The following is a 24,584-nucleotide window of genomic DNA, read 5'->3' on the forward strand; positions in this document are numbered from 1 at the left end:
GGTGGTCTTTTTACTCTTTTGGTGAAGTCTTTAGATGAGCATAGGTGTTTGATTTTTAGGAGCTCCCAGTTATCCGGTTTCTCTTCGTCATCTTTAGTAACGTTTTGTATTCTCTTTATGCCTTGTAATAGGGCTCCTAACGTCCCTATTTTTTTCTTCCATGATCTTTATCATTTTAGTCTTTATGTTCAGGTCTTTGATCCATTTGGAGTTAGTTTTTGTGCATGGTGTGAGGTATGGGTCCTGTTTCATTTTTTTGCAAATGGATATCCAGTTAAGACAGCACCATTTGTTAAAAAGACTATCTTTTCCCCAATTAACTGACATTGGGCCTTTGTCAAATATCAGCTGCTCATATGTGGATGGATTTATATCTGGGTTCTCAATTCTGTTCCATTGGCCTATGTGCCTGTTGTTGTACCAGTACCAGGCTGTTTTGACTACTGTTGCTGTATAATATGTTCCAAAATCAGGTAGAGTGAGGCCTCCCACTTTCTTCTTCTTTTTCAGTAATGCTTTACTTATCTGGGGCTTCTTTCCCCTTCCATATGAAGTTGGTGATTTGTCTCTCCATCACATTAAAAAATGACATTGGAATTTGGATGGGAAGTGCATTGTATGTATAGATGGCTTTTGGTAGAATAGACATTTTTACTATGTTAAGTCTTCCTATCCTTGAGCAAGGTATGTTTTTCCACTTATGTAGGTCCCTTTTAGTTTCTTACACTAGTACTTTGTAGTTTTCTTTATATAGGGCTTTTACATCTTTGGTAAGATTTATTACTAAGTATTTTATCTTCTTGGGAGCTACTGTGAATGGTATTGATTTGGCTATTTCCTCTTCGATGTTCTTTTTGTTGATGTAGAGGAATCCAAGTGATTTTTATATGTTTATCTTGTAACCTGAGACTCTGCCAAACTCTTCTATTGGTTTCAGTAGTTTTCTGGAGGATTCCTTAGGGTTTTCTGTGTATAAGATCATGTCATCTGCAAATAGAGATACTTTGACTTTTTCCTTGTCAATCCGGATGCCCTTTCTTTCTTTGTCTAGCCTAATTGCTCTGACTAGGACCTCTAGCACAATGTTGAATAAGAGCGCTGTTAAAGAGCATCGTCGTCTGGTTTCCGTTCTCAAGGGAAATGCTTTCAGGCTCTCTCCATTTAAAATGATGTTGGCTTTTGGCTTTGTATAGATGCCCTTTATTACGCTGAGGAATTTTCCTTCAATTCCTATTTTGCTGAGAGTTTTTATCATGAATGGGTGTTGGACTTTGTCAGATGCCTTTTCTGCATCAGTTGATAAGATCATGTGGTTTTTGTCTTTTGTTGTATTTATATGGTGGATTACATTAATAGTTTTTCTAATATTAAACCAACCTTGCATACCTGGTATAAATCCCACTTGATGGTGGTGGATTATTTTTTTGATATGCTGTTGAATTCTATTGGCTAGAATTTTGTTAAGGATTTTTGCATCTATGTTCATGAGGGATATAGGTCTGTAATTTTCTTTTTTTGTGATGTCTTTACTTGGTTTTGGTATCAGGGATATGGTGGCTTCACAGAATGAGTTAGGCAGTGTTCCGTCATTTTCTATGCTCTGAAATACCTTTAGTAGTAGTGGTGTTAACTCTTCTCTGAAAGTTTGGTAGAACTCTGCAGTGAAGCCGTCCGGGCCAGGGTTTTTTTTGTTGGGAGTTTTTTGATTACCGTTTCAATCTCTTTTTTTGTTATGGGTCTATTTAGTTGTTCTACTTCTGATTGTGTTAGTTTAGGTAGGTAGTGTTTGTCTAGGAATTCATCCATTTGTTCTAGGTTTAAAAATTTGTTAGAGTGCAATTTTTTGTAATAATCTGATATGATCCTTTTAATTTCGGTTGGGTCTGTTGTGAAATGGCCCATCTCGTTTCTTATTCGGGTTATTTGTTTCCTTTCCTGTATTTCTTTTGTCAGTCTGGCCAATGGTTTATCAATTTTGTTAATTTTTTCAAAGAACCAGCTTTTGGCTTTGTTAATTCTTTCAATTGTTTTCCTGTTCTCTAATTCATTTAATTCAGCTCTAATTTTTATTATTTGTTTTCTTCTGGTGCCTGATGGATTCTTCTGTTCCTCGCTTTCTATTTGTTCAAGTTGTAGGGACAGTTCTCTGATTTTGGCCCTTTCTTCTTTTTGGATGTGTGCATTTATCCATATAAATTGACTCTGAGCACTGCTTTTGCTGTGTCCCAGACGTTTTGATAGGAACTGTTTTTGTTCTAGTTGCATTCTATGAATTTCTTTATTCCATCCTTAATGTCTTCTATAATGCAGTCTTTGTTGAGCAGGGTATTGTTCAGTTACCAAGTATTTGATTTCTTTTCCCTGATTTTTCTGTTATTGATTTCCACTTTTATGGCCTTGTGGTCTGAGAAGATGCTTTGTAATAGTTTGATGTTTTGGATTCTGCAAAGGTTTGTTTTATGACCTAATATGTGATCTATTCTAGAGAATGTTCCATGTGCACTAGAAAAAAAATATACTTTGCAGCTATTTGGTGGAGTGTTCTGTAAAAGTCTGTGAGGCCAAGTTGGTTGATTGTAGCAATTAGGTCTTCTGTGTCTCTAACAAGCTTCTTACTGGAAGTCCTATCCTTCTCCGAAAGTGGTGTGTTGAAGTCTCCTACTATAATTGTGGAGGTGTCTATCTCACTTTTCAGTTCTGCTAAAGTTTGTTTTATGTATCTTGAAGCCCTGCCGCTGGGTTGGGTGCATAAATATTTAATATGGTTATATCTTCCTGGTCAATTGTCCCTTTAATCATTATGTAGTGTCCTTTCTTATCCTTTGTGGTGGATTTAAGTTTAAAGTCTATTTCGTCAGAAATTAATATTGCCACTCCTGCTCTTTTTTGATTGTTGTTTGCTTGATATATTTTTTCCATCCTTTGAGTTTTACTTTGTTTGTGTCTCTAAGTCTAAGGTGTGTCTCTTGTAGGCAGCATATAGATGCATTGGTTTCTTTATCCAGTCTGAGACTCTCTGTCTCTTTATTGGTGCATTTAGTCCTTTTACATTCAGAGTAATTATAGATAAGTATGTGTTTAGTGCTGTCATTTTGATGCCTTTTTGTGTGTGTTGTTGACTATTTCATTTTGCCACTTTCTTTTTGTGCTGAGATGTTTTTCTTTGTAAATTGTGTGTTCCTCAGTTTCATAGTAGTCGAATTTATGTTTGCTGAGTTGTTATGTTTTTCTTGGTTTTTATTTTGAGTTATGGAATTGTTAGACCTCTTTGTGGTTACCTTAATGTTTACCCCTATTTTTCTAAGTAAAAACCTAACTTGTATCATCCTATATCATTTTATTTCCCTCTCCATATGGCAGTTCTATGCCTCCTGTATTTAGTCCCTCTTTTTGATTATTGTGGTCTTTTACATAATGACTTCAATGATCCCCTGTTTTGAGCATTTTTTTCTTTTTAAAATTATCTTAATTTGTTTTTGTGATTTCCCTATTTGAGTTGATAACAGGATGTTCTGTTCTGTGACCTTGTGTTGTGTTGGCATCTGATATTATTGATTTTCTGACCAAACAATTTCCTTTAGTATTTCTTGTAGCTTTGGTTTGGTTTTTGCAAATTCTCTAAGCTTGTGTTTATCTGTAAGTGTTTTAATTTCACCTTCATATTTGAGAGAGAGTTTTGCTGGATATATGATCCTTGGCTGGCAGTTTTTCTCCTTCAGTGCTCTGTCTATGTCATCCCATTGCCTTCTTGCCTGCATGGTTTCTGCTGAGTAGTCTGAACTTATTCTTATTGATTCTCCCTTGAAGGAGACCTTTCTTTTATCCATGGCTGCTTTTAAAATTTTCTCTTTATCTTTGGTTTTGGCAAGTTTGATGATAATATGTCTTGGTGATTTTCTTTTTGGATCAATCTTATATGGGGTTCGGTGAGCATCTTGGATAGATATCCTTTCGTCTTTCATGATGTCAGGGAAGTTTTCTGCCAACAGATCTTCAACTATTCTCTCTGTATTTTCTGTTATCCCTCCCTGTTCTGGAACTCCAATCACATGCAAGTTATTCTTCTTGATAGAGTCCCACATGATTCTTAGGGTTTCTTCATTTTTTTTAATTCTTTTATCTGATTTTTCTTCAACTATATTGGTGTCAATTTCTTTATCGTCCACCTCCCCTACCCCGCATTCCAATTGCTCGAGTCTGCTCCTCTGACTTCCTATTGAGCTAATTCTGTAATTTTACTGTTAATCTTTTGGATTTCTGAATGCTGTCTCTCTATGGATTCTTGCAGCTTATTAATTTTTCCACTATGTTCTTGAATAATCTTTCTGATTTCTTCAACCGCTTTATCAGTGTGTTCTTTGGCTTTCTCTGTAGATTGCCTTATTTCATTTTTGAGGTCATCCCTGATGACTTGAAGCATTCTGTAAATTAGTTTTTTATATTCTCTATCTGGCAGTTCCAGGATTGTATCTTCATTTGGGAAAGATTTTGATTCTTTAATTTGGGGAGTTGTAGAAGCAATCGTGGTCTGCTTCTTTATGTGGTTTGATATCTACTGCTGTCTCTGAGCCATCTATAAGATATTGTAATGATTTATTTTATATTTGCTCACCGAGTCTTATCTTGTTTTGTTTTCTTTCAATATACGTAGATGGGCTAGTAGATTGCGCTGTCTTGATTGTTGTAGCTTTTGAATCACTTATGTCTTATTAAAGCTGGTTTGGGCTGTTACCACATATATAAGCCTAAGAGTCTATTCAATATTCTTGAGTAGAATCTGATTTTCGGTCACCAAGTGTGTGGTGTAGACTGTCACCTATTCACTTAGAGGAGTAGTGGTGATAGTTGTGTGCACCAGATTCTAGTAGCAGCAGGGGGTCACACTCCAGGAGATGGAGGATGCTGACAGGCTTCCCCCAAGTGCCAGTGAGGTAGGTGTGTCTCTATTCCTAAAGCACTTTGGTGGGTGGGCTCTGCAGCTGTACCTTAGGCCCCCAATGCATGTACCTCTACAGATTGGTAGGTGTCACTATCCTCAGACCCCTATGGCAGGAGACTAGGTGGTTTGGGTGGAGCTTCAGCCCTCAGTTCCCTGTTGTGGGTCAGTGAGGGCTCTGTTTAACAGGTAGAGATGTCAGACCTGGGAAACTTGTCTTTCCAGTAATCTGCTAAAACAATTACAGTCAGATCACTATCAGAATTGCCTTTGCATTATAATAGCCACCTGGTTGCCTGTAGGGATGAAAACCCAAGACTGTGGAACTCATATGCTTGGCTGGAGCTGGTTCTGTGGTTTTAGTCCAATTTTGGGAAGTCAGGGAAGGATTTTTGGTCCCTGGGTTTTTTGTAGCTGCTTCTCTCAGGGCAGGAGAATGGATTAGGAAAAGACAAAAAAAAAAAAAAAAAAAAACAGCAGAGTACTTCACTCTCTGGCCCAGGAAATTCCAATGTTAACAAAGCCACCTGGGAAGGGGAGGGGAGGGATCAGATAGATAGGAGAGAGTAGCACCCAGGAATATAGACAAAGTTACTTATCTTGCTTGGTGATGACTGTTTTATCTGAGATTCTGGAGGGGCGTGTAGCCTCTGTGCATTGGCTGGGTCAAGATTGCGACAGAGGGTCAGGCCCAGGTCCTGTGCTTGTGCTGTCTCAGAAGCCGTGGTCAGTTCCTCCGCTCTCAGTGCAAAGCCCAGTGCCAAGGTTCCCCAGCTGGGGCGCCGCACTCCAGGCTCCAAAGCCAGTTGCTGCCTCCCGGTGACTTCTCCTCTTCTGAGATGCATTGCTGCGCTGCCTGCGTGCACAGGCTGGGCTTCCCATGAGGTCATTTCTGGGGGCTAGGGCTGCGTCCTGTGTTTGCGCCGTCTCAGGATGCCCTGCTCAGCTCCCCTGCATCCAGTCCAAAACCCGGCACCAAGGTTTACTGACTGGGATGCTGGCTCCAGGCTCCGGAAACAGTCGCTGCTTCACCGTGGTTGCTCTCTCTCTCGTTAGCCCCGTCAGTGTGCAGCCTGCTTGTGCTGGCTGAGTCTCTACGGAGGTTACCCCAGGGGCTAAGGGTTAGGGCTGTGTCCGGTGCCTGCCCCACCTTAACAAGCCGCAATCAGCCCCGCCACTCAGTACCTGGGAACCGCGAGGGCTCAAGGCTGTGGCACGGGTCACTGGTTCCAGAAGCGGTCACTGCTTCAGGGTGCAGTTTTTGCTCCCCTGTCACTCAGTTCAACTCTTTAGATCTGTGTTTGATGGTCAGGGTTTGTAGATTGTCATGTATGTGATCAATTCACTTGTTTTTCCGAGTCTTTGTTGCAAGAGGAATCCGAGGTAGCTTCTACCTAGTCAGCCATCTTGGCCGTGCCTCTGGGGCAATGTTTTGGATTAGGTTAGAGATAATGGTGGCACAACGTGAGAAATAGAACCAGTGTCACTGAGTTGCCAGTGAAGAAGTTGTTGTGTTGGCTGATGATTTGGTGTGTATGTTTTCACCCCCCCAAAAAGGGGGGAGGGACTTGATTGGCCCCATACTGGGATGTCTGGTTGCACTATCACCTTTAAGAATGGCTACAGTCAGGGGCTAAAAAAAGTGTTCTCTGCTCTCTCTCTCAAGTCCCCCAACAGGGGTCGCGTGCCTACCCTTGCCTTAATCGGTTTCTGCCCAGAGGAGGGGGTACTCTGATTGGCCAGCTCGAGTCATGTGCCTACCCTGGGCAGGGTTTTCTTTGATTAATACCCCCACCCTGGGAGAATGGTAGTTCTAAATAGGAACAGAGGAATTCCCTACTTCAGATCAACTGACAGTAGTCCACAGAGGGAGCTATTGACAGAGCCAGGAGTAATAATAACAGCAGCAGCAGTTGTAACATTTATTGAGCGCTTGCTATGTTCTGGGCACTAAGCGTTTTGTACACAGTTCATACATGTATGTTTAATACACCAATCTTATGGGGTAGATGCTACTTTCATCCCTGTTTTGTATATGAGGAAATTTCACAGAGAGGTGTAGTCACTTGCCCAAGGTCACACAGCCAATATGCGGCAGAACCCCGGACTTCCACATCCATGGCCCCACTCAGAGGTTGTGCTGGTTGGCTGTGGAGCACATCCTAGCCCACCACACTCCGTGCAGGAAACCCAGGCCTCCTGCTGCAGGCTGAGTCTGGGCAGCAGAACAGCAGCCCACAGTGAGGGCAGAGCCCCAGGAACAGGAACAGGAAGGGCGAGTTGGGAACAGTGGTTCTCAGCCTCGCTGCACATTAGAATCCTTCCTGAGCTTTACAAAGTCCTGATGCCAGGCCACAACCCAGACCAGCTGAAGCAGAATCTCTGGGGTGGGCCCAGGCACCAGTATTCTTTAAAGCTCCCCAGGTAAGTTCAGCATCCAGCCAAGGTGAGGTGCCACTAGTTTAGAGGCCTGTGGCTTAGTGGAAAGACCTGTGGGTTAATATCCACCTGGGTTTGAGCTGTGTTACTTTGTACCAGTCACTTAACTTCTCTGAGCCTCAATTTCCCCATCTGTGGAAAGGTATAGTAAGTTCCCTTACCTTACAAAGGAGTTGTGAGAGCCCAATGAAATGGTGTCTGTAAGGCCCTGATCACAGAGCTGGCACACATCCTTACTAGGAGAGAGGAGGTGGAGCCGACTAGGTCCTGGCCACAGGCTCAGGTCTGAGCAGGGCCACCAGGGAGGCAGAGGAGCCCTGAAGACTCACCAGTCCTGGAATGGTCTCTCTGACTTCTGGGAGTTCTTCAGGAGCCCTGGTGGTGTACTGGTCATAAAACTCGTCTGCTAACCCAAAGGTCGGCAGTTCAAACCCACCAGACGCTCCATGGGAGAAATACGTGCCAGTCTGCTTCCACAACGTTTTCAGCCTTGGAAACCCTATGGGGTAGTTCTATGCTGTCCTACAGGGTCAGTATGAGTCAGAATCAACTCAATGGCAATGGGTTTGGTTTAGGGAGTCCTGTATGGGTAAGGCTGCCAGGTGCCCCATCCCAGGTCTTTCTGCTTTGGACTTTTGTCAAAGGACTTGACATTGCTGAAAGGGGCTTTTGATGGGTAGGTGATTGAGGGAGGGGCAAGTGGCTCTGTGAATGCACAAGCGCAATGACATACATTGACCACAAGGTGGCGACAAACACACTCACTGGGAGAGGACACCAGGCAGGCTTAAGGCGAATACAAGTTATTTGGGAATAATACAAAGATTTAGCAAGAATTTTTTTTTCCCCTCAGTAGTCGGTATATGCTAAGTTCTTTACATATTTCATGCAGCAGTCCTGTGGTAGGTGCCATTAACCTGCTTTAGAAGGTGAAGAAATAGAGGTGGTGCAGCCAGTAAGTGGCAGCACTAGGATTTGAACACAGTAAGTCTGACTCTAAACTCCTGGTGGGCAGTGGTTAAAGCGCTCTGCTGCTAACCAAAAGGTCTTCTGTTGGCACCCACCACCCGCTGAATGCTACATGGGAGAAGATGTGGCAGAATGTGGCAGTCAGCTTCCCTAAAAGTTCACAGTCTTGGGAACCCTATGAAGCACATCTACTCTGTCCTACAGGGTCTCTTTGAGTCGGAATCTAGGCACCGCAGTGGGCTTGGTTTCTTTTCAGTCTGGCTCCAGATTAGTCTCTTAACTCCTGAGGTCACAGAAGGTCAGAACTGCAAGGCCCTGTGGAAATCCAGTCCTGTGGTTCCTAAAGCTGTCTGACTCTACAAATCACCTGAGGCTCTTTTAAGGAGAATTCCAAATTCCCAGTCCCCAGGTCAGGCACTAAATTAAAATCTCCCAGGAAAAGAGACCTGGGAATATAAGTGGTTAAGAAGAGTCCCTGGTTTGGAAACATGGATGTGTTCCCAGAGCCAGAGGGTGAATTCCCCAAGTTCACAGAGCTAATCCCACCAGCCTCTGAATACCCTCTGATCTAGAAACCAGGCCCCAAAAGAAAGATGAGACAGTGTCTGCCCAGCCCTGGAGAGTGGTAGCAGCAAGGAGGGAGATGTGTCTTTCTTCATCTTTTCAATGACTTTGTGAATAAATATTGTGTGGAATTTGATCAATATTGCCAGTTTCCCCCACAATAGAATTATTCTAATAATTTATGAATATACTTTTCCCCAGTAACTTTACCAAATTTAGGTTTTATTATTTTATTTTTTCTACTTAACAGGGTTTTTTTTTTTTTTAATTTCATAGGTGTTTAAGTTTGCATTAAAATTTATTAGGTCACAGTTGTTGCTGTTTGAGCCCATCGTTGCAGCCACTGTGTCAATCCATCACATTGAGGGTCTTCATCTTTTTCTCTGACCTCTACCAAGCATGATGTCCTTCTCCAGGGACTGGTTTCTCCTGATAACGTGTCCAAAATAAGTGAGACAAAGTCTTGCCATCCTCACTTCTAATAAGCATTCTGGCTGTTCTTCATCCAAGAGAGATTTTTGGTTCTTCTGGTAGTCCACAGTATATTCAATATTCTTTGCCAACACCATAATTCAAAGGTGTCAGTTCTTCTTCAGTCTTCTGCATTCATTGTTCAGCTTTTGCAGGCATGTGAGGCGATTGAAAACATCATGGCCTGAGTAAGGTGCGTCTTCGTCCTCGATGAAAGATTTCTGCTCTTTACACTTTAGAGAAGTCTTTTGCCACAGATTTGCCCAATGTAATATGTCATTTGATTTCTTGACTGTTGCTTCCATGGGCATTGATTGTGGATCAAGTAAAATGAAATCCTTGACATCTTCACTCTTTTCTCCATGTATCATGATGTTGCTTATTGGTCCAGTTGTCAGGATTTTTCTTACTTATGTTGATATGTAATCCTTGCTGAAGGCTGCAGTCTTTGATCTTCATCAGTAACTGCTTCAAGTCCTCTTTGTTTTCAGCAAGCAAGGTTGTGTCATTTGGGTTTTGCAGGTTATTAAAGAGCCTTCCTCCAATCCTGATGCCACATTCTCCTTCATATATTCCAGCTTCTCTAATTATTTGCTCAGCATACAGACTGAATACATATAGTGAAAAAACACAACTCTGACGCATACCTTTCCTGATTTTAAACCATGCAGTACCTCCTTTTTTTGTTTGAATGACTGCCTCTTCATCTATGCACAGGTTCCACATGAGAACAATTGTTGTTATTGTTAGGTGCCATCGAGTCGGTTCCTACTCATAGCGACCCTATGCACAACAGAATGAAACGCTGCCCAGTCCTGCGCCATCCTTACAATCGTTGTTATGCTTCAGCTCATTGTTGCAGCCACTGTGTCAATCCACCTTGTTGAGGGTCTTCCTCTTTTCTGTTGACCCTGTACTCTGCCAAGCATGATGTCCTACTCCAGGGACTGATCCCTCCTGACAACATGTCCAAAGTATGTAAGACTCAGTCTCACCATCCTTGCCTCTAAGGAGCATTCTGGGCACACGTCTTCCAAGACAGATTTGTTTGTTTCTTTGGCAGTCCATGGTATATTCAACATTGTTCGCCAACACCACAATTAAAGGCGTCAACTCTTCTTCGGTCTTCCTTATTCATTGTCCAGCTTTCACATGCATATGATGCGATTGAAAATACCACGACTTGGGTCAGGCGCACCTTAGTCTTCAGGGTGACGTCTTTGCTCTTCAATGCTTTGAAGAGGTCCTTTGCAGCAGATTTGCCCAATGCAATGCGTCTTTTGATCTCTTGACTGCTGCTTCCGTGGCTGTTGATTGTGGATCCAAGTAAAATGAAATCCTTGACAACTTCAATCTTTTCTCCATTTATCATGATGTTGCTCATTGGTCCAGTTGTGAGGATTTTTGTTTTCTTTATGTTGAGGTGTAATCCATACTGAAGGCTGTGGTCTTTGATCTTCATTAGTAAGTGCTTCAACTCCTCTTCACTTTCAGCAAGCAAGGTTGTGTCATCTGCATAATGTGGGTTGTTAATGAGTCTTTCTCCAATCCCGGTGCCCCATTCTTCTTCATGTAGTCCAGCTTCTGGTACTATTTGTTCAGCATACAGATAAGATAGGTATGGTGAAAGAATACAACCCTGACGCACACCTTTCCTGACTTTAAACCAATCATTATCCCTTTGTTCTGTCCGAACAACTGCCTCTTTGATCTACGTAAAGGTTCATCATGAGCAAAATTAAGTGTTCTGGAATTCCCTTTCTTCACAGTGTTATCCATAGTTTGTTACGATCCACACAGTCGAATGCCTTTGCATAGTCAATAAAACACAGGTAAACATCCTTCTGATCTTCTCTGCTTTCAGCCAGGATCCGTCTGACATCAGCAATGATATCCCTGGTTCCACATCCTCTTCTGAAACCAGCCTGAATCTCTGGCAGTTCCCTGTCGATACACTGCTGCAGCTGTATATCGTGATATTCAGCAAAATTTTGCTTGCATGCGATATTAATGATATTGTTCTTTAATTTCCACATTTGGTTCGATCACCTTTCTTGGGAATAGGCATAAATATGGATCTCTTCCAGTCAGTTGGCCAGGAAGCTGTCTTCCATATTTCCTGGCATAGATGAGTGAGCACCTCCAGCACTGCATCTGTTTGTTGAAACATCTCAACTGATATTCCATCAATTCCTGGAGCCTTGTTTTTCGCTAATGCCTTCAGAGCAGCTTGGACTTCTTCCTTCAGTACCATCGGTTCCTGATCATATGCCACCTCTTGAAATGGTTGAATACCGACTAATTCTTTTTGGCGTACTGACTCTGTGTATTCCTTCCATCTTCTTTTGATGCTTCCTGCATCATTTCATATTTTCCCATGGAATCCTTGACTATTGCAACTCGAGGCTTGAATTTTTCTTCAGTTCTTTCAATTTGAGAAATGCCAAGCGTGTCCTTCCCTTTTGGTTTTCCATCTCTAGCTCTTTGCACATGTCATTATAATACTTTGTCTTCTTGAGAGGCCCTTTGAAATCTTCTGATTAGTTCTTTTACTTCATCAATTCTTCCTTTTGCTTTAACTGCTTGACACTAAAGAGCAAGTTTCAGAGTCTCCTCTGACATCCATCTTGGTCTTTTCTTTCTTTCTTGTCTTTTCAGTGACCTCTTGCTTTCTTCATGGATGATGTCCTTGATGTCATTCCACAACTCCTCTGGTCTTCGGTCACTAGTGTTCAATGCATCAAATCTATTCTTCAGATGGTCTCTAAATTCAGGTGGGATATACGCAAGGTCATATTTTGGCTCTCATGGACTTGCTCTGATTTTCTTCAGTTTTATCTTGAACTTGCATATGAGCAATTGATGGTCTGTTCCACAGTCGGCCCCTGGCCTCGTTCTGACTGATGATATTGAGCTTTTCCATCGTCTCTTTCCACACATGTAGTCAATTTGATTTCTGCGTGTTCCATTTGGCGAGGTCTAGATGTAAAGTCGCCATTTATGTTGGTGAAAGAAGGTATTTGCAATGAAGAAGTCTTTGGTCTTGCAAAATTCTCTCATTCAGTCTCCGGCATTTTTTCTGTCACCAAGGCCATGTTCCCAACTACTGATCCTTCTTCTTTGTTTCCAGATTTTGCATTCCATTCACCAGTAATCATCCATGCATCTTGATTGCATGTTCGATCAATTTCAGACTGCAGCAGCTGATAAAAATCTTCTATTTCTTCATCTTTGGCCCTAGTGGTTGACGCAAAAATTTGAATAATAGTCGTATTAACTGGTCTTCCTTGTAGGCATATGGATATTATCCTATCACTGACAGTGTTGTACTTCAGGATAGATCTTGAAGTGTTCTTTTTAACTATGAATGCAACACCATTCCTCTTCGAGTTGTCATTCCCAGCATAGTAGGCTATATGATTGTCTGATTAAAAATGGCCAATACCAGTCCATTTCAGCTCACTAAAGCCCAGGAGATCGATGTTTATGCATTCTATTTCATTTTTGACGATTTCCAAATTTCCTAGATTCATACTTCATACATTCCAGGTTCTGATTTTTAATGGATGTTTGCAGCTGTTTCTTCTCATTCTGAGTCGTGCCACATCAGCAAATGAAGGTACCAAAAGCTTTAATCCATCCACGTCATTAAGGTTGACTCTACTTTGAGGAGGCAGCTCTTCTCCAGTCATCTTTTGTGTGCGTTCCAACCTGGGGGGCTCATCTTCCAGCGCTATATCAGACAATGTTCCGCTGCTATTCATAAGGTTTTCACTGGCTAATGCTTTTCAAAAGTAGACTGCCAGGTCGTTCTTCCTAGTCTGTGTTAGTCTGGAAGCTCAGCTGAAAGCTGTCCTCCATGGGTGACCCTGCTGGTATCTGAATACTTGTGGCATAACTTTTAGCATCACAGCAACACACAAGCCCCCACAGTATGACAAACTGACAGACATGTGCGGGATGAGAACAATTAAGAGTTCTGAAATTTCCATTCTTCACGATGTTATCTATAATGTGTTATCATCTACACAGTTGAATGGCGCCTTGCATTCCCAATTTATTATGTCTAATAAAACAAATAAATATTTATTGTTACAGTAATCAGTAAAACTGCTAGGTCTATTTTTGAGGAAGCAAACATAGCTCTTCTCTGAGCTTCTGCCTAGTTGTTCCTGTTTATTCAGCATAAACTTTGTTGTCCTGCCTCAGTGGCAGAGAAAGGAAGAAACTCCAGGTTCTCAAATGGAGGATGTCAATGTAAAACCTGTTGCCATCAAGTGGACTGTGACTTATAGTGACCCTGCAGGACAGAGTAGAACTGCCCCATAGGGTTTCCAAGGCTGTAATCTTAACAGAAGCAGACTGCCACATCCTCTTCCCGTGGAGCAACTGGTGGATTGGAACTGCTGCTCGTTCAGTTAGCAGCCAAAAGATCAACCATATATAACCACTGCACCACCAGGGATCCTTGTTTTCAAGGTGGAGGGATGGAACTGGTACCCTCTTATGTAAAAACCGCTGCTTATTTCAGACTCATGCCTTTTTCTGAGCCACCTAGTGTCTCCCAGTGGCTGTGACCATGTAACTCTGGGGTCACTCCCCTTGTGATGGGACAAAAAGGGTCAGTCAGAGGCTAGGCATAGACTTTCCCCCTCCTCTGGCCCACCAAAAAGAGCCCTGTAATTGGTGCTCCAATTTCTCCTCCACCCCTCTTCCCTTCCTAAAGAAGACTGAGTTTCCCCTGCAGGACAAGTGGCCACACTGACCTGGGTGTGGAAGAGGAGAATTTTCTTGCTGGGAGTTGGAAACCGAAATGAGTGGCCCAGAACGGTTTCGGGGTAAGAGGGAAAGAGACAGGAGAGGACACGGAATTTTAATTAGTTTTCCTGTGCACTATGTATGTTGCTGTTGTTGTTAGTTGCCATCGAGTCAGCTCCGACTCATAGTGACTCTATGTACCACGGAACGAAACACTGCTTGGTCCTGCGCCATCCTTACAATTGTTGTTATGTTTGAGCCCATTATTGCAGCCACTGTGTTAATGTACCTCATTGAGGGCCTTCCTCTTTTCTTTTGACCCCGTACCTTACCAAGCATGAGGTCCTTCTCCACAGACTGATCCCTCTTGACAACATGTCCAAAGTATGTAAGACCCAGTCTCACCATCCTGGCTTCTAAGGAGCAATCTGGCTGTACTTCTTCCAAGACAGATTTGTTCGTTCTTTTGGCAGTCCATGGTACGTATATTCAATATTCTTCGCCAGTACCACAGTTCAAAAGTGTCAATTCTTCATCAGTCTTCCTTATTCATCGTCCCACTTTCACATGAGTATGATGCAATTGAAAACACCATGGCTTGGGTCAGGTGCACCTTAGTCTTAGAGGTGACATCTTTGCTTTTCAAAACTTTAATGAGGTCCTTTGAAGCGTGTTTGCCCAATGCAATGCATCTTTTTATTTCTTGACTGCTGCTTCCATGGGTGTTGATTGTGGATTCAGGTAAAATGAAATCCTTGACAACTTCAATCTTTTCTCCGTTTATCATGATATGGCTCATTGGTCCAGTTGTGAGGATTTTTGTTTTCTTTATGTTGAGGTACAGTCCATACTGAAGGCTGTGGTCTTCGATCTTCATCAGTAAGTGCTTCAGGTCTTCTTCACTTTCAACAGGCAAGGTTGTGGCATCTGCATGATGCAGGTTGTTATTGAGTCTTCCGCCAATCCCGATGCCCCGTTCTTCTTCATATAGTCCAGCTTCTCGGATGATTTGCTCAGTACACAGATTGAATAAGTATGTTAAAATGATACAACCCTGACACACACATTTCCTTACTTTATACCACTCAGTATCCCTTTGTTCTGTCCGAACAACTGCCTCTTTATCTATGTACAGGTTTCTCATGAGCACAATTAAGTGTTCTGGAATTCCCATTCTTTCCAATGTGGTCCATAATTTGTTATGAGCCACACAGTCAAATGCTTTTGCATAGTTAAGAAAAAATAGGTAAATATCTTCTGGTATTCTCTGCTTTCAGCCAGGACCCATCTGACATCAGCAATGATATCCCTGGTTCCATGTTCTCTTCTGAATCCAGCCTGAATTTCTGGCAGTTCCCTGCTGAACATACTGCTGCAGCCGCTTTTGAATGATCTTCAGCAAAATTTTGCTTGAGTGTGATATTAATGATATTGTTTGATAATTTCCGTATTTGGTTTGATCACCTTTCTTGGGAATAGGCATAAATATGGATCTCTCCCAGTCAGTTGGCCAGGAAGCTGTCTTCCATATTTCTTGGCAGAGACGAGTGAGCACCTCCAACTGCTGCATCCCTTTGTTGAAACATCTCAGTTGATATTCTGTCAATCCCTGCAGCCTTGTTTTCACCAGTGCCTTGAGTGGACTTCTTCGTTCAGTAGCATGAGTTCCTGATCAGATGCTACCTCTTGAAATGGTTGAAAGTCGACCAACTCTTTTTCATATAATAACTCTGTGTATTCCTTCCATCTTCTTTTGATGCTTCCTGCATCGTTTAATATTTTCCCCATAGAATCCTTCACTGTTGCAACTGGGGGGCTCATCTTCCGGCACTGTATTTGACAATGTTCCGCTGCTATTCATAAGGTTTTCACAGGTTAATTCTTTTCAGAAGTAGACTTCCCGATCCTTCTTCCTGGTCTGTCTGAGTCTGGAAGCTCAGCTGAAACCTGTCCTCCATAGGTGACCCTGCTGGTATCTGAATACCGGTGACATTGCTTCCAGCATCACAGCAACACGCAAGCCCCCACAATACAACCAACTGACAGACACGTGCAGGTGGGCTATGTATAAGAATCTCTTAAAAGTCTTTTGAGTGACACGAGTAAAGAATGAAATTCTTTTTTAATTACCTTAGTTTACTGAGCTGCATTTCTTGAATCAGATACTATTCTTAGATTGAATCACATGGGACTGAGCTTTATTAGGTTACACTCATTAATGTAGACTTGGGCACGTGGCTCTCAAGCCCCTATACTCTGGTGTCTTGGTTCCCTGATATACTTGCTACACAATGCTGTGGTCACACCCTGCACATTCACTCATCACCTGAAACTGCTCCACCTGAAATGACAACTCAGGCATCCCACTCTCTGATGACCCTCTCTGCCCTCTGTGCCTTACACACTCACCTACACAACCCTTTCCTTTGACTCCATTGAGACTTCCAGCCCATCAGTCCCAATTTTTCTACCCAAACATCTTTCCCCCTTTCTTTTGGTGGTGGAACTCACATTTTCTTTTAGGGTTTATTCATTTTTTGTTCACATGGATAATTCTTGTGCTTCTATTTTGGCTGACTCTACCCTCTCCAACTCCAGGGGCAGGCCCATGACCCACAACTAGATAATCATCATATTTCAGGCCTCTGGTCACAGCAATTGATCAGGAATGGGTGTGGGTTCAGTGAGAGCCAACCCTACAACTGTAGCTGAGACTCCAGAGAAGGAAATGTTCTCTTTCTGTTCAGGTGACTCAGCCAGAAGGACATATGCCTGACCTCACTGGAGGCTGTCTTGGGACGAGTGCCTGCAGGATGAGAAAAGTTGAGGAAAGATACAAAGAGAGGCAGATTCCTAATGTCCTTGGTGTAGCACCTGGATCTAGCCATTCCTGAAACTATTTCCTGGATTTATCAAATACGTGACTCACTTTCTGAGATATGTGAGCCTGGGTTGGCTTCTGTTGTTTGAAACTGACATGACTCATATGGTGTCCCTCGAGAGTGCTAGACCAGTGTTCCCTAAACATGGTTGTTCAACAGAGTCATGTGGAAAGATTTTTTTTCCCTTAAAATCTTTATGTGAAATAGAACACATACAGAACAAAATGTGTACAACTTAATGCATTATTATAAAGCAACCTCTCCTGTAATCTTACCTAGGTCAAGAAAGAGAATATTGCCAGGCTCCAAAAGCCCCCCATGTGCTCCTCTCCTGGCACAAGCCCCTGACCCCCTTAAAAGGGAACCACCACCCAGACATTTATTGTAGTCATTTCCTTGCTTTTCTAGAAAATTTCAACCTAAGTATGCTTTCCTGAACACTATGGTTTAATTTTGCCTTTTATGGAGATTTAGGAGCCCTGTGGTGCAGTGGTTAAGCACTCAGCTGCTAACCAAGAAGTCGGAGGCTTGAAGCCATCAGCTGCACCATGGGAGAAAGATGTGGCAGTCTGCTTCTGTAAGGATTACAGCCTAGAAAACCCTATGGGGCTGTTCTACTTTGTCTTATAGAGTCGCTATGAATCGGAATTCACTCGATTGGAAGGGATTTTTTATGGAGATTTATGAAATGAAACTATTAATTTATCTTTTTGTTGTTGTTAGTTGCCATTGAGTAGGCTCCATCTCATGGGGACCTTGTGTGTAACAGAAAGCAACATTTCCCGGTCCTGCCCATCTTCATGATTTGTTGGTATGTTGGATAATGGATGTTTGCAGCTGGTCTCATTTTCAGTCGTTCAATATCAGCAACTAAGAACTAAGAACGTGAATGACACAAAGTCTTGAAGCTTTTACTCTGTCTTTGTCCTTAAGGTCAAGGTTACCTTGAGGAGTGAGCTGTTCATCAGTCATATTTTGGTGACTTCCAACCTGATGGACTCGTTTTCTGGCACTGTATCAGACAATGTTTTGTTGTTATTCATGAACTTTTCGGTGGCTGATTTTTGGAAGTAGATCGCCAGGCCTTTTTCCTAGACTGTCTTAGTCTGGAAGCTCCACTGAAGCCTGTCCACCATGGTGACCCTGCTGGTATTTGAAATACCAGTGGCATAACTTCCAACATCTCAGAGACATGCAAGTCACTACACTATGACCAAGTGACAGGTGGCTACTCGTCTTAATGAAGCCAAATTTGTCAGCATTTTCATTCCTGGTTGGTGCTTTTGTGTAATGAGAAGAAATCTTTCACTACTCTGAGGCTTTCATGCTACATTTTTCTTTCACCCCATCCTTGCATGGCACAAACTGTTACCTGCTGTCCTTCTAACTGAAAGGTTACAGGGTGCAGTCCACTCAGAGGCGCCTCAAATAAAGACCTGACAATCTGCTGCCAAAAAATCAGCCACTGAAAACCCTGTGGAGCACAGTTCTGCTCTCACACACATGGGGTCATCACGAATCAGAATCCGTTCCACAGCAACTGGTACTGGTACCTTTTTTCTTACAGCTTTGGCTTTCTGGCCTTTGTCTTTCTGAATACATAGTTTACATTTCCTGAATATTGTTTACATTTACGTGTTCAAATCGTCTGGAATTTATTTTTTTATATGGTCATGGTAAGACATAGGAGCCCTGGTGGTCTCTGCGCTGGCTGTTTCCATTGGCCATGGGTAATGGTGAGAGAGCCATCAGTGAGGTAAGCCCCATACAGCTGTAGAAATGCTGGAATCCTGGAGTCGTTGTTGGGTGCCATCAAGTTGATTCCTACTCATAGTGATTACGTGTGACAGAGTAGAACTGCCCCATGGTGTTTTCTGGAAACTGGTGGAGTAGTGGTTAAGTGTTACAACTGCTAACCAAAGGGTCAGCAGTTCGAATCTGCCAGGCACTCCTTGGAAACTCTGTGGGGCAGTTCTACTCTGTCCTCTAGGATCGCTATGAGTTGGAATCGACTTGATGGCACTGGGTTTGGTTTTTGGTTTATAGTGTTTTCTTGGCTGTAATTTCACGGAAGCACATCACCAAGCCTTTTTCCCTCGGAGCGGCTAGGTGGGTTCCAAATGCCAACTTTCCAGTTAGCAGCTGAGCTCTTAACCATTGTGCCATCAGGGCTCCTTGGAATCCTGGAGTGGCAGAGGCCAAGTGTCAGCATTCACCACCAGAGACATAATGGGCGTTGGAGAATGGTAATCAGAAAAAGCCTGTGGATTAATTTTAACCTGCAGGGATTTCAATGATGCCTAATGGACCATAGTGATCGAGGGAATAAAATAGATGGGCGACCTACTAAAATATTACTTGATCTATAGAACAGAAAAGCCTCAGGTCTGGTAGCCAGAACCCTGAGTTAGTAGCCACAATAACAGTTGCAGCCTCCTACCCAGCTTGTTCATAGACCCAGAGCCCCTTTGATTGCATCCAGGTCAGGTTTCCCTTGAGACAGGTCCTTGCACAATTCCATAACCATGTCCTGTAAATCTTCTGCCGAGCTTTCCTTAAAGGATCCTGCAGCCATTTATTAGGGTAAGGAAAAGGGACATTCTCAGGCTTTTTGGAGATTACTAGATACTGGGTTTTAATTGTCATTCATTCATTTATGATTGTGGAAAATATAAGGTAACAAACCATTTTCCATTTCAACAATCTTCACAGGTACAGTTTAGTGACATTAATTATGTTCACCATCTTGGTCATCCATCATCATTCCCACATATTTCCATCACCCTTAATGGAACCTCAATGTCCCCTAAGTGTTGTGTCTTTCTTTCCCCCTCCCTCCATCCTGCCCCTGGTAATCACTAATAAACTTTGATCGCTATACATTTGCCCATTCTAGATATTTCCTATAAGTGGGATAATACAATGTTTGTCCTTTTGTGAATGACTTATCTCACTCAGCATAATCTTTTTAAGGTTCGTGCCTGTCGTGGTGAGTATCAACTTCCTTTCTCTTTATGGCAGAGCGCTATTCCATTGTATATGTGTGTACCACATTTTGTTCATCCATTCATCTGATGGTGGACATTTAGACTGTTTCTACCTTTTGGCTATTGTGAATAGTGCTGAAAATTTACGTATATCTGCTTGCATTCCTGCTGTTAATTCTTTAGAGCACATACCTAAAAGTGGAATTGCTGGATCATTTGTGCAAAAATGGCACGGTGGTGGGGGCGTGTGACCTCCTCTAACGTCACAGGGGGGAGGAGAATCATTATCGGCACCAACAGCCCGGGGCTGATTCCTATGAGATGGAGGCCAGACATCCCCTCCTTTCAAACTTTTTACACTTCTGACACCAACCTTCTCTCCCACAGCTCTCTCTACTTCTGTGCTGGGTTCATTGGCTCCTTGCAATGGCCACACAGAACTCACAAACTGTACTTATAGTTAAGTGGATTATTAGGGAAGTAAGAGGTTACATACAGCCCTGGTTCAGGAACACTCAGGATACAGTTCTTTGATCAACATGGTCTCTTTCCAGCTGTGCACAAGGCAGGCTTCTCTCTGGCCTTCAGCCCCTACTTCTTAGATCTCTTGGGCTGGCTCAGCTTCTGCCCTTCTCAGGCAAGTGTTACAAACCTCTTTTAGCTCTGCCAGTAAGTGCCTGGAGGCACCTTGGAAGAAGGACCTGACAATCTACTTCTGAAAGTCACAACAATTGAAAACATTATGGGGTACAGTTCTATTCTGACACACACAGCGTCACCACAAGTTGGAATTGATTTGATGGTTATCTCTCTATTTTTTTGGCTTGTGAATCCTGTCAACATATTGTGAGCACAGACATTGTATTGACGATCACTAGGAAGGAAGGTCGACAAAGAGCAACAATCTACCCAAGGGAGACAGGGAGCACAGGAATGCTGATGTCAATTGTAGCCAGTTACTCTTTCCTATGATAGTGATGTTGGAGCCCTGGTGGTGCAATAGTAAAGATCTCGGCTGCTAACCAAAGGTCGGCAGTTCGAATCCACAAGCTGCTCCCTCTGGGGTAATTCTTTCTTGTCTTATACGTTCACTGTGAGTCAGAATTGACTCTACCTCAACTTTTTGTTTTGTTTTGTTTGACAGTGATAATTCACCCACTAGTGGCCCTTGCAGTGATCTGAAGTCACTGTTATATAGTGGTATTTCCCAGAGAGTAGAAAAATGAATAAGGAATCTTGACTTTTTTTTCTGCTATCTCCAGAACAAACATTTGTGCTATCACAAAGACGTGTTATGAAGAAGTATTCTTCATCCAGGGTGACTCCCACAGAAGGTCGCATGTATACTGAAATATGCAAAGTAGTGGCCCAGCTTTTACACCCATGGTGGCAATTGTAGTTTCCATTGCCCAGAAAGAGGCGTATACAAGGATGCTCACCTAAAAAGATACAGGCTCTTCTCTTAGGTTGGAAAGGGAAGCTAGAATATTTGTGCATGTGTGTGTGTTTTGATCTACAAATGTTAATCTGTAGGTTTATTAATATACAGTCAGACCTTAAAAAACCTCACGTGTTTCTGAAGACTAAGTACAGAAACAATCCCCATTCCACGTGCACACACCATAGACCGTGCATACTCTCCAGTTGTAGTTTTCCATTTTCAGTAGATTATTCCCTTGGTGTTGATTATTCTCAGTATCAACCATAATAGAATACAGTATATATCTTTTGGGGACCCATGTTGAATTTCTTAAAAAAGTTTTATTTCTTAGCTAGTAACATGGAGCCAAATGACAACTTCACAAGAATCTGGGCTTTTTAGCCCTCATCACCTTCAATCCACCTTCTCTAACTCTGCTCCTTTCAATCTCCTCTCCAGCATATTTCAACAAGCATATGCTTCACTCAGGCCTCAGGTTTCCAAGCTCACTCTTAGTGTCCCTCACTCCTCCTTTCCATGGGGTCCCATCCCTCTCCACCACTTCCTGTCCACATGTATGTGTCTCAGGTCGTGGTCTCTTGTTCATCTCTCTCTCTCCTCATTCCCATGCTAACACCCATTCTTGCCTTTTCAGAGGAGCATGCTATCATCCAGGCTGAGTTCTGTCAGACCCCTGACCAATCAGGTGAGTTTATGTTTGACTTTGATGGTGATGAGATTTTCCACATGAAAATGGAAAAGTATGTCTCCTTCTGTCTGGCAGCTTAAAGAATTTGGACATATTGCCAGCTCTAAGGTTTAGGGTACATTGGCCAATATAACTGTGGACAAAGCCAACCTGGACACCATGATGAAATGTTCCAACTACACACAGAACAAAAATGGTACCTCTCTCTGCTGCTCTCCTAGACATGAGATCTGTGGCTTTAAAATAAATGCTTCAGCTCTTTGTGTCATATTATTGTGACTGACTTTCCTCATGGACTTACATGGGGTCATATGGGGTCGCCATAATTTGGAATCGACTTGATGACTACTAACAACAACAAACCTGTCATAAGCAAGCCAACATTATCATGCCACAAGCCCAATGGGTTTCTTTCTTCCTTTATGTACACATGTCTTGTCTCTGCCATCCACAGGAACCCACAAAAGTCATTACCCTGAATCTATGTTGGGGGAGCCAGGAATAAGGTCCTTGGATACTTTGTACCTCAATATTGGTTCAAGTTCCAGGGTGAGAGTGTCAGAGATTGGTATCTGAGACTGTGGCATAAAGTTCTCAGGGCACAATCGCAACTACTCTTTTAGCATAGCTTTGGACCACATTTCGGTGAGTGGATGGGAAGGGACAAGCCTCAGCATGGAAGTCTAATTTCTGCCATGTGCCTGATCTCCCAGAGTCTCCAGAAGTTATGCTTACTTTTGGACAGCCCTCCAAAAGTTGGACAGCCCTACATCCTCATCTGTTTTGTCGACAAATTCTCTCCACCAGTGCTCAATGTCACATGGCTTAAAAGTAGCAAACCTGTTACCACAGGAGTTTGAGAGACAGCTTTCCTGTCCAGGGAAGACCACCTTTTCTGCAAGTTCTACTATCTCCCCTTCCTGCCCTCAACAAAGGATTTCTGTGACTGTCAGGTGGATATCTGGGGCCTCGACAAGCTGCTCCTCAAGCCCTGGGGTATGAACCACCCTTCCATCTTCTTTGTTTCATGGTTTCCTCAGATGATGCAAGTGTCTGACCCCTTGGGACCCAGAGTGTCCTAACTGCTTTGTACCAACGGTAAAATCCGTATGCTTTGTCTTCTGCCATTACTCAGCTTCCCCACTGTCTAGTCTGTAGTTCCTTCAAAATGTCATTCTATTTTCCTTTTCTTTAGTCTATTAATAACTAGTCTCTTGACTAAGTCACTTACATTTGCTATTACGTGCTTCTCCCTACTACCGTTCATTACCCTGTATTCTCTTTTATTTTTCCCAAGAGTTTGAAACACTAACCCCCCTTCCCAGAGACAACAGAGAATCTGGTGTGCATCCTGGGCCTGGCTGTGGGCCTGGTGGGCCTCGTTGTTGGTACCATCTTCGTCACCAAGGGTGTGTGCAGAGGCAATGCTGCTGAATGCCTTAGGCTTCTGTGAGGCCAATGGAGGTGGGTTTGGTGTGGTCAGAGGAAGACATATATGGAGTTTTTTGAGTGTGTTAATCAGAGTGGGCTAAAGGATACACGGTTCCTTTAAGGGAAATGGGTAGACAAAGCTGTGGTTCTTGGTTTGCTTTCCTAGGACAGAGTCAGACATGGATATCATCTGGCATCCCAAAACTTCAGGGTCCCTCATCCCTTTTCACAGATGTGCACGTAGACCACAACCTAAGTCCTGTAAATTATCTTCAGAGCCTAAGACCGTTGTTTCACACTAGAATACCAAGTCCAGTTATTTAGGAAATTCAGCTGCAAGATTTGGGCACTTCCTGGCTTGTTTCCTAAACCAGGCTGTCAGTTTGGCAGCATTTCCAGAGATTGCTGCTTTGGCTTTAGCATAGATTCATTTCGTGCAATAGAAATCTCATGGAGTCCAGTGCCTGTTTTAGCTCCTACAGTCAGAGAAGTGGTTTTGGGTGCTCTAAAATGAGGTAATGTGTGGCCTGTTCATTCATGCTTGCCTGGAGAGTAGGATATAGCAGTTCATGTCTGAGGAGTTATATTTACTAGAGGTTAGGTGATATTAAGAGACTTTTTCAAAGTCAAAAAATTAACAAAGGAGGAGGCAGGGCCAAGATGGCTGACCAGGTAGACGCTACCTCGGATCCCTCTTGCAACAAAGACTCGGAAAAACAAGTGAATCCATCACATACGTGACAATCTACTAACCCTGAACAACAAACACAGATCTAAAGAGGTGACCTGAGTGACAGAGATGGAGAACGAACAACTACGGGGAAGCAGCGACTGTTTTCGGAGTCTGGAGCCAGCGTCCCAGTCAGGTAACCTTGGCGCCGGGCTTACGACTGGCGCAGGGGAGCTGAACAGACATCTGTGATGGCGCAAACACGGGGCGCAGCCCTAGCCCCCTAAACTGACCCCGGGAGGGGGCCCAGCCAGTCCGTGCAGGCAGTATGGCCACGCGCGGCTGGTG

General features: G+C 43.0%; 2 protein-coding genes and 2 pseudogenes across 4 annotated transcripts in view; 1 reads left to right on the forward strand and 3 right to left on the reverse strand.

Annotated features, from left to right (window-relative positions):
- Positions 1-24,584, reverse strand: part of LOC126081476 (DLA class II histocompatibility antigen, DR-1 beta chain-like) — a 221,657-nt gene that overhangs the window by 148,774 nt on the left and 48,299 nt on the right. The gene's annotated exons all lie outside the window — the stretch shown is intronic.
- Positions 1-24,584, reverse strand: part of LOC126081159 (HLA class II histocompatibility antigen, DRB1 beta chain-like) — a 288,700-nt gene that overhangs the window by 64,505 nt on the left and 199,611 nt on the right. The gene's annotated exons all lie outside the window — the stretch shown is intronic.
- LOC126081386 (DLA class II histocompatibility antigen, DR-1 beta chain-like) overlaps positions 1-24,584 on the reverse strand; it is a 199,109-nt pseudogene that overhangs the window by 64,505 nt on the left and 110,020 nt on the right.
- On the forward strand, positions 7,026-23,712 carry LOC126057258 (HLA class II histocompatibility antigen, DR alpha chain-like; annotated as a pseudogene).

Source organism: Elephas maximus, chromosome 1, assembly GCF_024166365.1.
Source record: "Elephas maximus indicus isolate mEleMax1 chromosome 1, mEleMax1 primary haplotype, whole genome shotgun sequence".
Lineage (NCBI taxonomy): Eukaryota > Metazoa > Chordata > Mammalia > Proboscidea > Elephantidae > Elephas > Elephas maximus.